Raw genomic sequence first — 13,954 nt, 5'->3', positions numbered from 1 at the left:
CCAAAACGAACACAATCAAACATAAACCAAAACAAGAAAAGATTTTAGCAAACACACACAAACAAACACGTGTTCCACATTGTTCAAGACACACAAAAAATAAATAAAGCAACACTAGATTGTTCAAGACTTAACTAACACCATAGAAGAAACATTAACAAACATCTTCGATTACTCGGTCCTTGGCTTCTTATGTACCCTCTTTTTTCTTTGCCCCACAATCCTTTTGCCTCTGGATCTTCAGTGTTGTCTATCTTCTTCTCGACCGTCTGCATTTTTTCGGGGTAAGCACATCTCCTTTCTTGTTCTTGCACTTAAAAAACTTTCCCAATTTTCCTATCCGCTGACGCTGTTGTCATATTTTTCAACATGTACTTAGTATGTACACTTATATACGTTCATATATATAGATTGAAAGAACGTGAAGTTAACAAGAAATACGTACCAACAACGTAAGGGTCTTTTGAAGTGCGGGAACAGTTAATTCATCTGGAGTGGTGGAGGGAGGTTCTGGTTGTGGAGGCACTTCTATATTGGTCGGGCGTACAATATAAGGGTGTAAGTACTTCCAATGACCTATGAGGAAGTCTAGTTCGGACTCATAACCGTTTTCCGCCAATTCTCAACCAAGCCTATCCAACACAAATCCTTGTTCTTCCCTTTCCCTCCAATGTACAAGAAGGGGATTTGGGTAGTAAACTACCAGAGTATGTTTTTCATTTTCTTGGCATCGAGGAAAGTCATGAGAGAATTTCTGATAAGATATATCCGTAAGACTTTTCTGCTTGTACCCAAGTTGGCGCATAACACGGCGAGGGTTGTGCATAACAAATCCTTTTTTATGGAATAATGGCCAGTTGTAAAATGAAACATTGTCAGGCCTTGAAAAGTGAACTCCTCTAGTAATCCTATATGGGTCAAACACAACAACTTGGGCAGCGACAGAGTCCAAAGACACTCTCATGGAGAATAAACGTTTCTTGTTATTGGGCTTCGGATTATTGTTGAAAAAGTATTTCTAAGCTAGAGGCTGATGCGGTTGTCATTCACGTATTAACTTCAACGATTTGTAGTTCGTGAACAATGTTGGGAAGTGTTCATAAGCCCGCACCTACGCCAATGAAAGATCGTTCTAATGAAATGTATAAGAAAAGAAATAATTGGAAACTAACAAAACTAATGACAATGATCACAAAATAATTAGTTCACTATACCTGAATTATAGTGAATTCCTAATAAATTGACAGGCGTTCGCCTTAGAAGCTATACGCATCTCTGCCAAAATATGTGCCAAGAAAGCAGTGCCCCATGAATACTCATGAACCTTATCCAAGGGATCCAAGTATTGTAGGTTGTTCATATACACCCTGTTACCACTAGCGTCAGGGAATATTACGGTGCCCAAGGTGAACAACAGATAAGCATCGGCAGTTTGCTGAATTTGTTCCAGATTCAATTCCTTGTCCTTCGTATGCCCAAACAATCGTATAAGATTGACGAATTTGATTGTCTTTGTCCAGGTACGCTATGTCATGTACATATTTTCCATAGTCGTTTCCTGGTCCCATCCAATTTTTTTTGTTGAGGCAGCTCATAGATCTTGGCCCATTCTAGGTCCTCATAGTTATCTCCTTCCTTAACGGCTTTCCAAAGAACCTCTAGACCTAGTATTATTTGGACATCTTCAGGGATAATGGTCATCTCGCCAAAAGGGAAATGCATGGTATCTGTTTCACCAAAAAACATCTCCAAGAAGCAATTCGTCGTGACTTGATCTTCAAGAAGGGGTAGTCCGTGAACAATGTTGGGAAGTGTTCATAAGCCTACACCTATACCAATGTGGAATGATACATATAAGAAGCAGTAAATTTTGTTTATAAGTTCAGAATAAGGGTACATGTGAACAATATACATAAGAACATAGGTTTAAAAATAAAATTACATGAAGTAAAGTGAAATTCCCGACAAATTGGTTTGTAATAGCCTTATAGGTCCTTCTCATCTCCGCCATCAAATGTGCCATTACCACGGTGCCCCAAGAATAGTTATAGACCTCTTCCAACTGATCCAAGTATTGAAGGTGGTTTGCACTAACCTTGTTGCCACTAGCGTCAGGGAATACCTTAGTGTCCAAGATGAATAACAGGTACGCATCGGTTGAATAACGAATTTGTGCGGGGTCCCATCCATCCTTCAAACATCTTGCCTTTGTGTTTTCAAAGGTCTCCTTAAGCAACTTCATCTTGATGGTCTTTGTCCTACTATTCTTAGATACATAGAATCTTTCCAAAGAAGTTTTGTAGTCCCACCCAAACAGCTTGTTAGTGAGAGCGTGCAACTTCGAACATTCTAGGTCCGGACACTTATCTCCTTCTGCAACTGATTTTCCGGTAACACTCAAGCCTAGAATGTTTTGAGCATCATCAGAGATCAAGGTCATCCCCCCAAATGGGAAGTGCATGGTATCAGTTTCACCTAGATACCTTTTGACGAAGAAATTGACTGTCACAGAGTCACACTTCACATAATTTTTAACCAAAAAATATATACCAGACTCCCTTACTAATTTGTGGTCCTTTTCATATTCCGTAGACAAATCCCAATGAGACGCGGCTTGGTTTCGGCAAACACGCACAACCTTCTTATGATCATACAATTATGAGATAATACGATTAAGAGATTTTACATAAATACACAACAATACATATGCACAAGATAAAAATTCTTACATAGGTTTGATATATAGTACAAGTGTTTGTGGGGTGAAAATTGTTTCTGCTGATTTTTGTAATTTTGGGAGTGTGGATGAGAAAAAATCTAAACCCAAAACAATGTACTGCACGGGAGTACTTTTGATTCGAGAGATCCATCTGTACAATCCTGGCCTAAACCAAGAAATGGACGTTCCAGGCTTTCTTCGGTCACAAAGTGAAGAAGAAGGGTTGGTCTTATGGAGGGAAGCGAAGAAAGTGTTGAGACCATAGTAGTTGATTCCGGAAGTGTGGGTGTTTCGTGACTTGTATCTGAAAGTAGAACTGGCGAGCAGAATGAAAAGCTACCAGGTGATCTCTAGATACTGTGTTGTTGCCGACCAAAACTTGTTGTTTGGTGGAAAATAGGTGAGACCTATTTATACAAGTCGCAACAAAACATACCCTGGTCTCGTAAGAAGTGGAAACGATCGAGTGGTGGAAGAAGGGAGTAACGGGTAATGCCTGGAATTTATGTTTCCATAATGAAGGATACGATTACACCATTACTTCTTGCCATTACTAATCGCCCTGCTTTATGACACTTTCTGAAACGAGAGTATTGCACGCCGCACGCTGTAAACCGCCAGACCAATACCCTGATGAGTATCCCCTAGTTTGTGACATGTTTTGATGTCTCGAGTGTTTTCATGGAAAACATATAGCACTTTGCTACGTGTGGCAAGTTTAAAATTGAGAGGCTTGCCATAGGTAAATAGCATATGTGATGCTAGGATCGTTTTGGCTAGTCGCCTAAAACTTGTCACGAGCTGCACGGATCGGTGGCGAATTTCGATGGCACATCTCATGAGAAAGAGTGGTCATTGATTATGGCCGCATATTGTTGTATAGAGAAGTGGCGTCATTGGCATAATAGCGCCTGGTGGAGCCATGGCATAACGACATGCTAGTGGCATGCCAGTGGCATAGCCGCGGCATAGCGGCATGCTAGTAGTTGTCGCATGGTGGCATGCCAGCGGACGTGGCATAGTGACATGCTAGTAGCCGTGGCATTGCGGCATGCTAGTAGCTATGGTGGCATGCTAGTAGCTGTGGCATGGTGGCATGCAAGTGGCCGTGGCATAGCGACATGCTAGTAGCTGTGGCATGGTGGCATGCTAGTAGCTGTGGCATGGTGTCATGCCAGTGGCCGTGGCATAGCGACATGCTAGTAGCTGTGGCATAATGGTATGCCAGTGGTCGTGGCCTAGCGACATGATAGTAGTTGTGGCATGGTGGCATGCCAGTAGCTGTGGCATGGTGGCATGCCAGTGACCGTGACATCGCGATATGATAGTGGTCGTGGCATGGTGGCATGCCAGTGGCCGTGGCATAGCGACATGCTAGTAGCTGTGGCATGGTGGTATGCTAGTGGACGTGGCTTAGCGACATGCTAGTAGATGTGGCATGGTGGCATGCCAGTGGCTGTGGTGTTGTAGCATGGCCAAAGTGTAAGATTTGGCTCCGTTACTAAAGTTAAGGATTGACGGCATGGCCAAGGTTAAGGCTTGGCGCTGTGGCCAAGGTTAGGGCTTGGTGTCGTGGCCAAGGTTAGGGCTTGGTGCCGTGGCCAAGGTTTAGGGTTTGGCACCGTGGCCGAAACTAGGCGCCGTGGCCAAACTGGGATTTGGTGTCGTGGCCAAAGTTTAGGGTTTGGCGGCATGGCCGCTTAAAAGTTGCCACAAGTCTGTTAGTTTGGTGGAAAACTCGGATGGATGAGATTGCATCTCAGGAGGAAAGGTAGTCGTCGATCATGCCTACCTTTAGTTGGTAGTGGTGCCTTTAACACGCGCTAGTGGCATTGCGGCATGGCTGGCATGGCTCGTGCCTGCCTTTGGCACGGTTGCGCACGTAGCCATGGCCATTGAAGTTTTGGCACGTTGGTATGGAGATCCTGCCTAAATTAGGGTTTGTCTTGTCGAAATCCTAAGTAGCATATATGGCATATCGCATGTGGTGAGTGGTCGTTTTTGGCGTGTTTGGCATGCGCGTGCGGCATGTGTGCCTGGCATGTGCGTTTGGCATGCGCGTTTGGCACGTTTGGTATGCCGTTTGGTATGTTGGCGTGTTTTGGGAAGCCAACTTAGTATGGCAACCTCTTTTAAGGCTGCGACAGTTTTGGAGCAACCTAATTGGTCAATGAAAGTAGGGGGACGGCCAAGCATGGGTGTGGCTAACCTTTTAGTGCGCGTGGCGGGTTTAATGCGACCTGATTGGTTGATTAAAAGAGGGCCGTCCAAGCATGAGCGCGGCTACTCTTCTGGCGAGAGTGTGGCGGCTTTAGAGAGACCTGATTGGTCTATGGGAAGTGGGGCCAACAAGCTAGGGCGTGGCCATATTTCCAGTGCGCTGTGGCGGATTTGAAGCGACCTGACTGGTCGATGGGAAGTGGGGCCGGCAAGCTAGGGCGAGGCCACACTTCTAGTGCGCTGCGGAGGATTTAATTGCCTAGTTTGGCGAAGCATAGTTTCGACCAAGGGGTCTAGTGTGCTGCGCAGAACGCGAAACCCTAATTTTGCAAGTTACTCGGGTTTATGAGTTTTTTATGAGTTATCACAATAATTGGCTGGATTTTGTATGTTGCCACAAAAATCTTTATTTACAGAATGCAGTGTGCTTTCCGTCTGAGCATTTTGTGCAATGGCCTTAATTTTGGTACTTGGAGGTTCATGCTACTCCGATGCGAGTGAACACAAATCCTTCATGCCATACCGATATTAAGGGTTCTGCCGGGGAACATAGCACATGAAAGTACTCAGTGAATCTTGTATTTGCGAGGTGACGAAAATTTACAGAGTGTTTGGGATGGTTGTTATATTCGCCAGTCTGGATAAATTTCATACAAATATATTTAATGACTCAATAAATATGCCGATGGAGAGGTTAGCACTCACGTCACCGTTTCCTTGTAGAGTGACGTCAGATGCAAAGTTTTACGATTTTAACCATAATATAAAAACCACCATCAACATTAAGTCCCCTGCTTAGCACGTAACAGTGGCATTGTTGCGGGGTAAGCATGAGATGGTGACGGATGAGAGAAAAATCGAAAGAACAAGACGTGAAGAGATTGCCAAGGAAATTCAACTAACCTTTGGTGGAAGGCATGAGGAATCTGTGATTCTTGTGTTGGCGGCTTTTGCATAAATTCGTCGTGGCCATGGGATGTTGGCACTAGTACGACATATTTGGATATTGGTTGAGGAATAGTTCATGGCACTGCTGGCTAGGGCATTGGTTAGGACGCGGTTGGAGTTGGCTTGGGCTGCGGATGACACTTGTCAGGAGAGGAAAAGTTGGTGCTGAGAAGGATGCAGGTGCATCGGCTATCGAGCAGAGAAGCTAGCGCTGAGAGGATGCAAGCTGTTGGTGCTGGCTAGGGCGTAGAGCCATTGGCGTTGTCTTGTCGTGGATTGGCCGTGATGCTGCTGGCTAGATCATGGAATGCTGGAGCGTTGGCGCTAACTTAACCATAGAGTGCTGGATCCATGGAGAGTTGGCTTGACCACGGAGTACTGGAGTCATAGAGCGTTGCAGGTTGAGTGACTGGTGTTCCTCGTTGTGGCGCGCTTCTGGTTCGGTCATGGAGTGGAGGTATTGGCACACTACTTGTTCGGCTATAGAGCATGAGTGTGGTGCTCCCAGTCATATGTTCCCGTTCATGGAGAAATATGGAATCCTTATTCTGTTCAAACTCTAGAAATTGCGTTCGTATGAAAAGGGGTATCGACCCTCTTCTGTTTTTGTTGTTCGTCCGATTTCGTGCTTTCATCTGCAGTATCTGGCTCCTCTTTGTCATTTGTTAGCGGTGGTAGAGTGAGCATTAATAGCAACAAAGAAATATCCAATAGTTATCATCAGTAGCAAGGCGAGCCAGGAGAACTCAAAGTAGGTTCTCTCACATGTATCCACCCAACAGTACCATCTATCTTCTCCAGAATGTGTAATAAGGTTCTGACTCCAGAAGAATGAGTATCTGACCTCTCCAGTGGATTTAAAAATTTACCAAACTCCATTGCACTCTTGGGATGGATGGATGAAATAATGTCAGGGATAATCTTGGAGATAGTGGTTGCGTTGTTGGTTCATCTTTGACTTTAGGTTATTTGGTACCTAGACTTTATGATTACGATGATGATATGCTGTGGATGCTTGTATGGTCGAAATCTTCTGGAGCCATTGGGTGAAATAGATGAGTCGAGAGACGTTCCGTTGCCGATGTGATGCGATCAAGTCTTCAAGTACTTAGTTCCAAACGACATCCTTTGAACCATCTTCTGAATCTTGGACTACTGTATGGAATGTGATGCGGTGAGTAGTCCCAGTTATACTTCTGTTAGATCCGATGGCGTGGTCAGATATGTGAATGTATCTCTGTGGCGTGCTTTTGGAGTCTTTGATGCACGTGTACAACTTCATATTGATAAATTCTTGTGGCTCGTAAAACTTCGACAGTGACGATGTTGAAATCAGGAATAACCTGGTTGAGGGAAGTGAAGGCATCCCATTCTATTAGTCCCCATGTGTAATTATCCTGAGCCTATTTTCTCATGGAAGATGTGTTTCTGCTGCATTCACTGGTAAGGTGGTGACTGCGTTTAAGCTTCTAAAGATGAAGGATACTTCAGTCCCCAAGTGTAGCCTACTTTAATTGCATCGCCTTGAATCCACGCCTACGGGATTTGATACAATCTTATCATACTCTTCTGGATGTGATGTTGGGATGCTTGGAACATCACATGGACGAAACATTCTGGATAACGAAGAGGTAGAAGTGAGAGAGTTATGTCGTTAATCGTGGATCCCTCTGTCTCTTCAATAAAAATGTTTCATCCGCGTCTCTGGAGTTATCTCATGAATGCTTGATTGTTGTCGGGGATGGACCGTGAAGAGCAGTCCCCATTCGCTCTTCTCTTTGGTTACTGAAGCTGTTTTCTCTGAGTAGGCTTGGGATCTGCCGCGGCCTCGTAAAGTGTTACAGGCGCCTTCTAGACATATAGGTGATGATATTCTTGTGCTACACCTTTGAAGGGTGGATGACCTTGTCGTGGCTATGACTTTTTGGTTGATCGTGTCTTATGAGCCTTGACATTGAAGGGATCCCGTATAGATCCCCAGTCCCTAAGTGTGGTTTACATGTTTATATCTTGTATGGTCGGTGAGTTGACCACGATAAAGACATCATCTTGCATCCATACTGGTGACTCTATTACTTCTTCCACGTGAAACTTTATAGTGGTTGTTGCTGTGGTAAAGCTCTGGCTGAGAAGCAACAGTTCTTGGCAGCAGATGTGATCAGAAGAGACTACTTCATCGTGGGAACCAAAATAGGTTGGCTGTAATTGCATGGGAGTCCATGGAAGCAAAGGGATCGGCTGGATGCGTAAGCGAGTAAAATGTCCACGACCACGAGGTTTGGCGAGATGGATCAAAAAGTGGCCACAACTGCGATCCTTGGATGCCTGTTATCACGATCCTTGACAGGGAGGAGTGTGGTGGCTACGGTCACGAACCTTGGAAGGAAAGAGTTTGGAGGATACGACACCATCTTTGGAAGGAAGAAGTGGCGGCTACGCCTTGGCAGGTTGGAGGCGTTGAAGCGGCTTCGGCTCTTGAAGAGGACGTTGAAGCTTAGGGAGAAAAACGTTGAAGCTTCAGCTTCGGATCCTAGAGCTGCTTATGGAGAGAATGCTGAAGCAGAGCAGCTGCTGGAGCGAATGTTAAAGCGGAGCGACTTCTGGAGAGAACGTTGAAGTGGAGCCGCTGCTGGAGAACGTTGAAGCGGCTCCTGGATAGAAACGTCGAAGAGACTCCTGGAGAAAACTCCAGTGAGGGCGTTATTAACCCTTGACTTCGAAAAACGACTTGATATGATATGACATATGGGAAGACGTCACAAATAGTGCTGGTCGGCAAGTAGTGTTTTCCTCCTCATGGGAAAGAATACGCTTCTTCTGTTTGATTTTTCCTCGCAACTCTCAGAGCCTTGACAGTTACAATGTTGAAGTCGGAGGCCACGTCAATCAACGTGCTGTCAAACTCGACATCCTTCAAGTGAACAGTGGTTAGGAGTCCCCAGTTCCATCTATCAATCGTGCTTTCCAAGAGGGGTTGGGTTTTGGGAACGGATTCCCTGGCTGGAAACAACTGCTTTCCTGATGTAGTGCGGTTGAGGTCTGCAAATATGTCTTGACGTTGCGCCTTGGAGAAATACAGAATCCCACATAAATGTTTTATCATAGACTGCACGATTTTTTGAACAAAGTACCGAGAAATCATATATCTCCTGACGGAAGAGGGTCTATGTGAACTCCGAGAGATTAATCTCCCACTGTGGTCGCCAATTGTTTGTGGGTGAAAACTGTTTCTGCTGATTTTGGTAATTTTGGGTGTGTGGATAAGAAAAAAATCTAAACCCAAAACAATGTACTGCACGAGAGTACTTTTGATTCGAGAGATCAATCTGTACGATCCTGGCCTAAACCAAAAAATGGCCGTTCCAGGCTTGCTTCGGTCATAAGTGAAGGAGAAGGGTTGGTCTTAGGGAGGAAAGCGAAGAAAGTGTTGAGACCAGAATAGTTGATTCCGGAAGTGTGGGTGTTTCGCGACTTGTATCTGAAAGTAGAACTGGCGAGCAGAATGAAAAGCTACCAAGTGATTTCTAGATACTGTGTTGTTGCCGACCAAAACTTGTTGTTTGGTGGAAGATAGGTGAGACCTATTTATACAAGTCGCAACAAAACGTACCCTGGTCTCGTAAGAAGTGGAAACGATCGAGTGGTGGAAGAAGGGAGTAACGGGTAACGCCTAGAATTTATGTTTCCATAATGAAGGATACGTTTACACCATTACTTATTGCCATTACTAACCTCTCCACTTTATGACACTTTATGTAACGAGCGTATTGCACGCCGCACGCTGTAAACCGCCAGACCAATACCCTGATGAGTATCCCCCAGTTTGTGACATGTTTTGATGTCTCGAGTGTTTTTGTGGAAAACATGTAGCACTTTGCTACGTGTGGCAAGTTTAAATTTGAGAGGCTTGCCGTAGGTAAATAGCATATGTGATGCTAGGCTCGTTCTGGCTAGTCGCCTAAAACTTTTCACGAGCTGAACGGCTTGGTGGAGAATTTAGATGGTTGAGATTACATCTCATGAGGAAGAGTGACCATTGATTATAGCCGCATCTTGTTGTATAGCGAAGTGGCGTCATTGGAATAGTAGCTCCTGGTAGAGCATGGCATAACGGCATGCTAGTAGTTGTGGCGTGGTGGCATGCCAGTGCCCTTGGCATAGTGACATGCTAGTAGCAGTGGCATAGCGGCATGCTAGTAGCTGTGGCATGGTGGCATGCCAGTGACCCTGGAATAGCGATATGCTAGTAGTCGTGGCATGGTGGCATGCCAGTAGCTGTGGCATGGTGGCATGCCAGTAGATGTGGCATGGTGTCATGCCAGTAGTCGTGGCATAGCGACATGCTAGTAGTTGTGGCATGGTGGTATGTCAGTGGCGGTGGCCTAGCGACATGCTAGTATATGTGACATGGTGGCATGCCAGTGGCCGCGGTGTTGTAGCATGGCCAAAGTTTAAGATTTGGCTCAGTGACTAAAGTTAAGTCTTGGCGGCATGGCCCAGGCTAGGTCTTAGCGGCATGGACAAGGTTAGGGATTGGCGTCGTGGCCAAGGTTAGGGCTTGGTATGACCGACCTGCATAGTGGCGCACAATTATGTTGCTTTGGTAATTTATTTTCTTTCAGTAAGGCCGTGAGTTGGCCAATGGTGTAAATGGGAATGAGTCCTTATATTTCTTATGTAAGGATAGTGTAATGAATGAAGGTGGTGTTTAAGCAAAAACCTTGTCTATTTTTGCTTAATGTAAAGCTAGTTCATTGGGGAAGCACTACAAGTATACTTATCCAAAGTATGCAATAAGAAACGCTGAAAGCAATTCCAAGCAAGAATTGAAGTTGGTGGCATAGGCAAGTTTGATATTGGGAAAGTTATGTAGAAGTGCGATTGTATATGGCAACGATAGCATGGAGTAATGCAGCAAGAATGAAGATGTAAGTCCATCCAGCATATGGGTTAAGAGTAACTCATAGTTAGGAAGACCATGATTTTTTTTCCCGCTATATTAAAGGGTAGCAGTTTGAAAGAACAAGTGAGGCCTTGTTAGTTTCAAAGGCGCATGAAGAGGAACCTGGTCCAAAGAGACGGTGTGATGTCACGGGTATCCTAAGTCATGGCTAATGTCATGCATTTCACTCGAGTTTGCATTGGGGTGTTGCAAGTTGATTGAAGAATACTTAACTTATAGTAAGGTCTGTTGAATTGCAAGAGTGCAATGTCGGTCAGAATTGAAGGCAAGTAAGATAAGTTATTCATATCAGGGTGATATGTTAGCTATTTGGCGTGTACACTTAGGCACAAAATGGCTTGAAAATTTTTTTTTGTGATGGTGCAAGGTGTATGGAAACAGATTGCAAGTAGAATTTGGGTATTGAGATGGAATGAAGTGGGGATTGAAGCATAGTCGACGATGCGACAATGATGCTGGAATTCATAGGCTCAATGGCAAGGCAAACAATCTAAGTGGCGGCATAAAGTACTAGGCAGAAAAGTTTTGGAAAGGTTGAAGCCCAAACAAAGTTCTTGATTTCTGAGAGTGGCTCAGATGCGTACAAAGCCAAAGAAAGTTCAGTGGAGGCTGAACTGATGTTGCGTTCAACGAGTACGTTGAACAGATTGGGTGGGAGAAGTCTATGACCGGCCTGCATAGTGGCGCACAATTATGTTGCGTTACGGAATTTGTAACCTGGCAGATGGAGCTGCACAATCCGACAATGTAGTGCCAAGATGGCCGAGATAAGGAAGGTTACTTGTCACATGCAACATTATGCGATAGTGTTGCATATCCTTATTCAGAGTTAGCCAAGCTCAAGGAAGGAATAAAGGATGAGATGCAAATTCATGGAATGACTTTGGCATGGTCCTAAGCTTTGGCCAAGGCTTGTACTGTGCAGGTGCATCAATGGCGATGCCGAACACGCCATTGGTGATTGCTGCTCGCCAAACGAGATGCAAGTGATGCATATGAGGCATGAAGCTGAACTAAGCAAGTCAATACTCAAGTGGCATGGTATTTGGATGTTGACATCCAAATAAGCTAAGTATGCAAGTGGCATGTACTTAGCAGATATGCAAGTGGCATGTACTTGGCATACATGCAAGTGGCATGTTGCATTACCATTGCCAAATGCTTGGCAGAGTCCAAGAGTGAGTGAAGCGTAATCATTGTTGAAGGCTTGGCAAGAGTGCAAGCTGAGTTGCACGAGCATGCCAAAAATTGGCATAGCCAGAGTTGTACATTGCGATGTCGCGAGAATTGAGCTTGCCAGATGCGAGTGTGGGTGCATCACAAGCATGCCAAATCGTGTGAGCAAGTTAGAGACGGTTACAAAGAGGCTTTGTAACCGAATTTGGCATGTCCTAACCGTCCAAGACATGTGTGGCGCGTTTTCAGAGTGCCGGGACAAAAGTTAGCAATTAACAAGTAAGTTGTGGTCGTTAGGAACTGACCATGGACAGATGGTTGTTCATGGGGCGTGCAACAAAGTTGCATACAGATTTTCCCTGGTTCTTGGCAGTATAAATATCCAGAGAACCCCTTGTAGACAGGTTGTTCAATATTTCAAGTGTTGAGGAACCATTTTACAGTAGAGGGTGAGTTTGCTGTAGGCTTAGAGAACAAGCTTGTAAGTCCATTGGTTGGAATGATTTTGTAATCTTCCCCTTAAGATAATAAAGTGAGTTGTTGGATTATACGTTATGCCTTGGTATCTGGTTGATTCGAAGTTGCTCCCCTTATTTCTGTGTGGCATTAACATGGCAGGAACCTCTTTGTAGTATGGGCTACATTGCTTGGTAGATAAAATCTAAGTAAGTCTTCTGTTGCATACTCTTGGTAGAGTTGGTTGTTCGCAAAGGTCCAAACTTATAAGGCTGAAATACAAGTGACTGATAAGAGATCATTGAACCATTGTATTGTCGGGTTATACTTGCGCGAAAAATTTGTCAGGGACATTTTCCGGTGTGACAGTACAAGTATCATAGCACATATTGCTCTGTTTTAGCTTTGTGTTGGAAGATTTTCTTTGTTTTGCTTGAGTTTAGTTGTTGAAATTGCTAGAGATAATGGCTGGTAAGAAGAGTTCGACAGATACCTTGACTAATAGGATTACTAACTTGGAAGACAGGATTGGTGGAGAGGTGCGCCATCCTAATGATGCCAATTATAAAGCAACGGTTATGGATCTCACACATGCTCTTGATGGGTATGTTGCTGATATGTTGAAGTCAAACCAAGAAAAAAATGAGAAGCATGATGATTTGGAAGGCCAAATCGATGCTGTTAAGACCATGTTCACAGGTGCCTTGAAAGAACTAACTGATGAGTTAAGTGTCTTGAAGCGAACGGTGAGTGTAATTGGTTCGGATCAAGCTACTTCGAGTGGTAGTGGCAGTGACTTTACGAAGATTAAAGTCCCAGAACCTAAGGCGTTTTCTGGCGCAAGATATGCGAAGGCATTGGAGAATTTCATGTGGGACATGGACCAATACTTCAAGGCCGCCAGAACCCCGTAATAACAAAAGGTTACTCTCGTTAGCATGTACCTGGAAGGTGATGCAAAGTTATGGTGGAGAACTAGAACTGACGATGACCTTACTGCTGGTCGTTCGAGAATCGTGACATGGGATGTCATGAAATAAGAACTGAAGGGTCAATTCTTACCAAGCAATGCTGCTTGGCTAGCCAGAGAGAACTTGCATAAGCTTCGGCATACCGGTACACCACGGCAATACGTCAAAGAGTTTTCGTCTCTGATGCTAGACATTCACAACATGTCGGGGAAGACAAGTTGTTTAATTTTACTTCTGGTTTGCAACAATGGGCACAGGCTGAAGTGCGAAGGCAAGGTTCCAAATAAATACCTTCATCCATTGCAATCGTGGACAGCCTTGCTGATTTTAGATCAGTGAATACCTCAGCTGATGCTAATAGGAAGGGCAAGGATAAGTAAGGCCAGAAGAAGAAGGATGATGTAAGTAGGAAAAATTCTGAGGCTAAAGAAAAGAGCTATCAAAGGGATGATATCCAGGTCGTGAAGAACAAAACAGGTGGATGTTTCCTATGCAAGGGTC

The sequence above is a fragment of the Papaver somniferum genome, unplaced genomic scaffold (genome assembly GCF_003573695.1).
Source record: "Papaver somniferum cultivar HN1 unplaced genomic scaffold, ASM357369v1 unplaced-scaffold_118, whole genome shotgun sequence".
Lineage (NCBI taxonomy): Eukaryota > Viridiplantae > Streptophyta > Magnoliopsida > Ranunculales > Papaveraceae > Papaver > Papaver somniferum.
The sequence above is the reverse complement of the archived record's forward strand: the minus strand, read 5'-3'. Positions refer to the sequence as shown.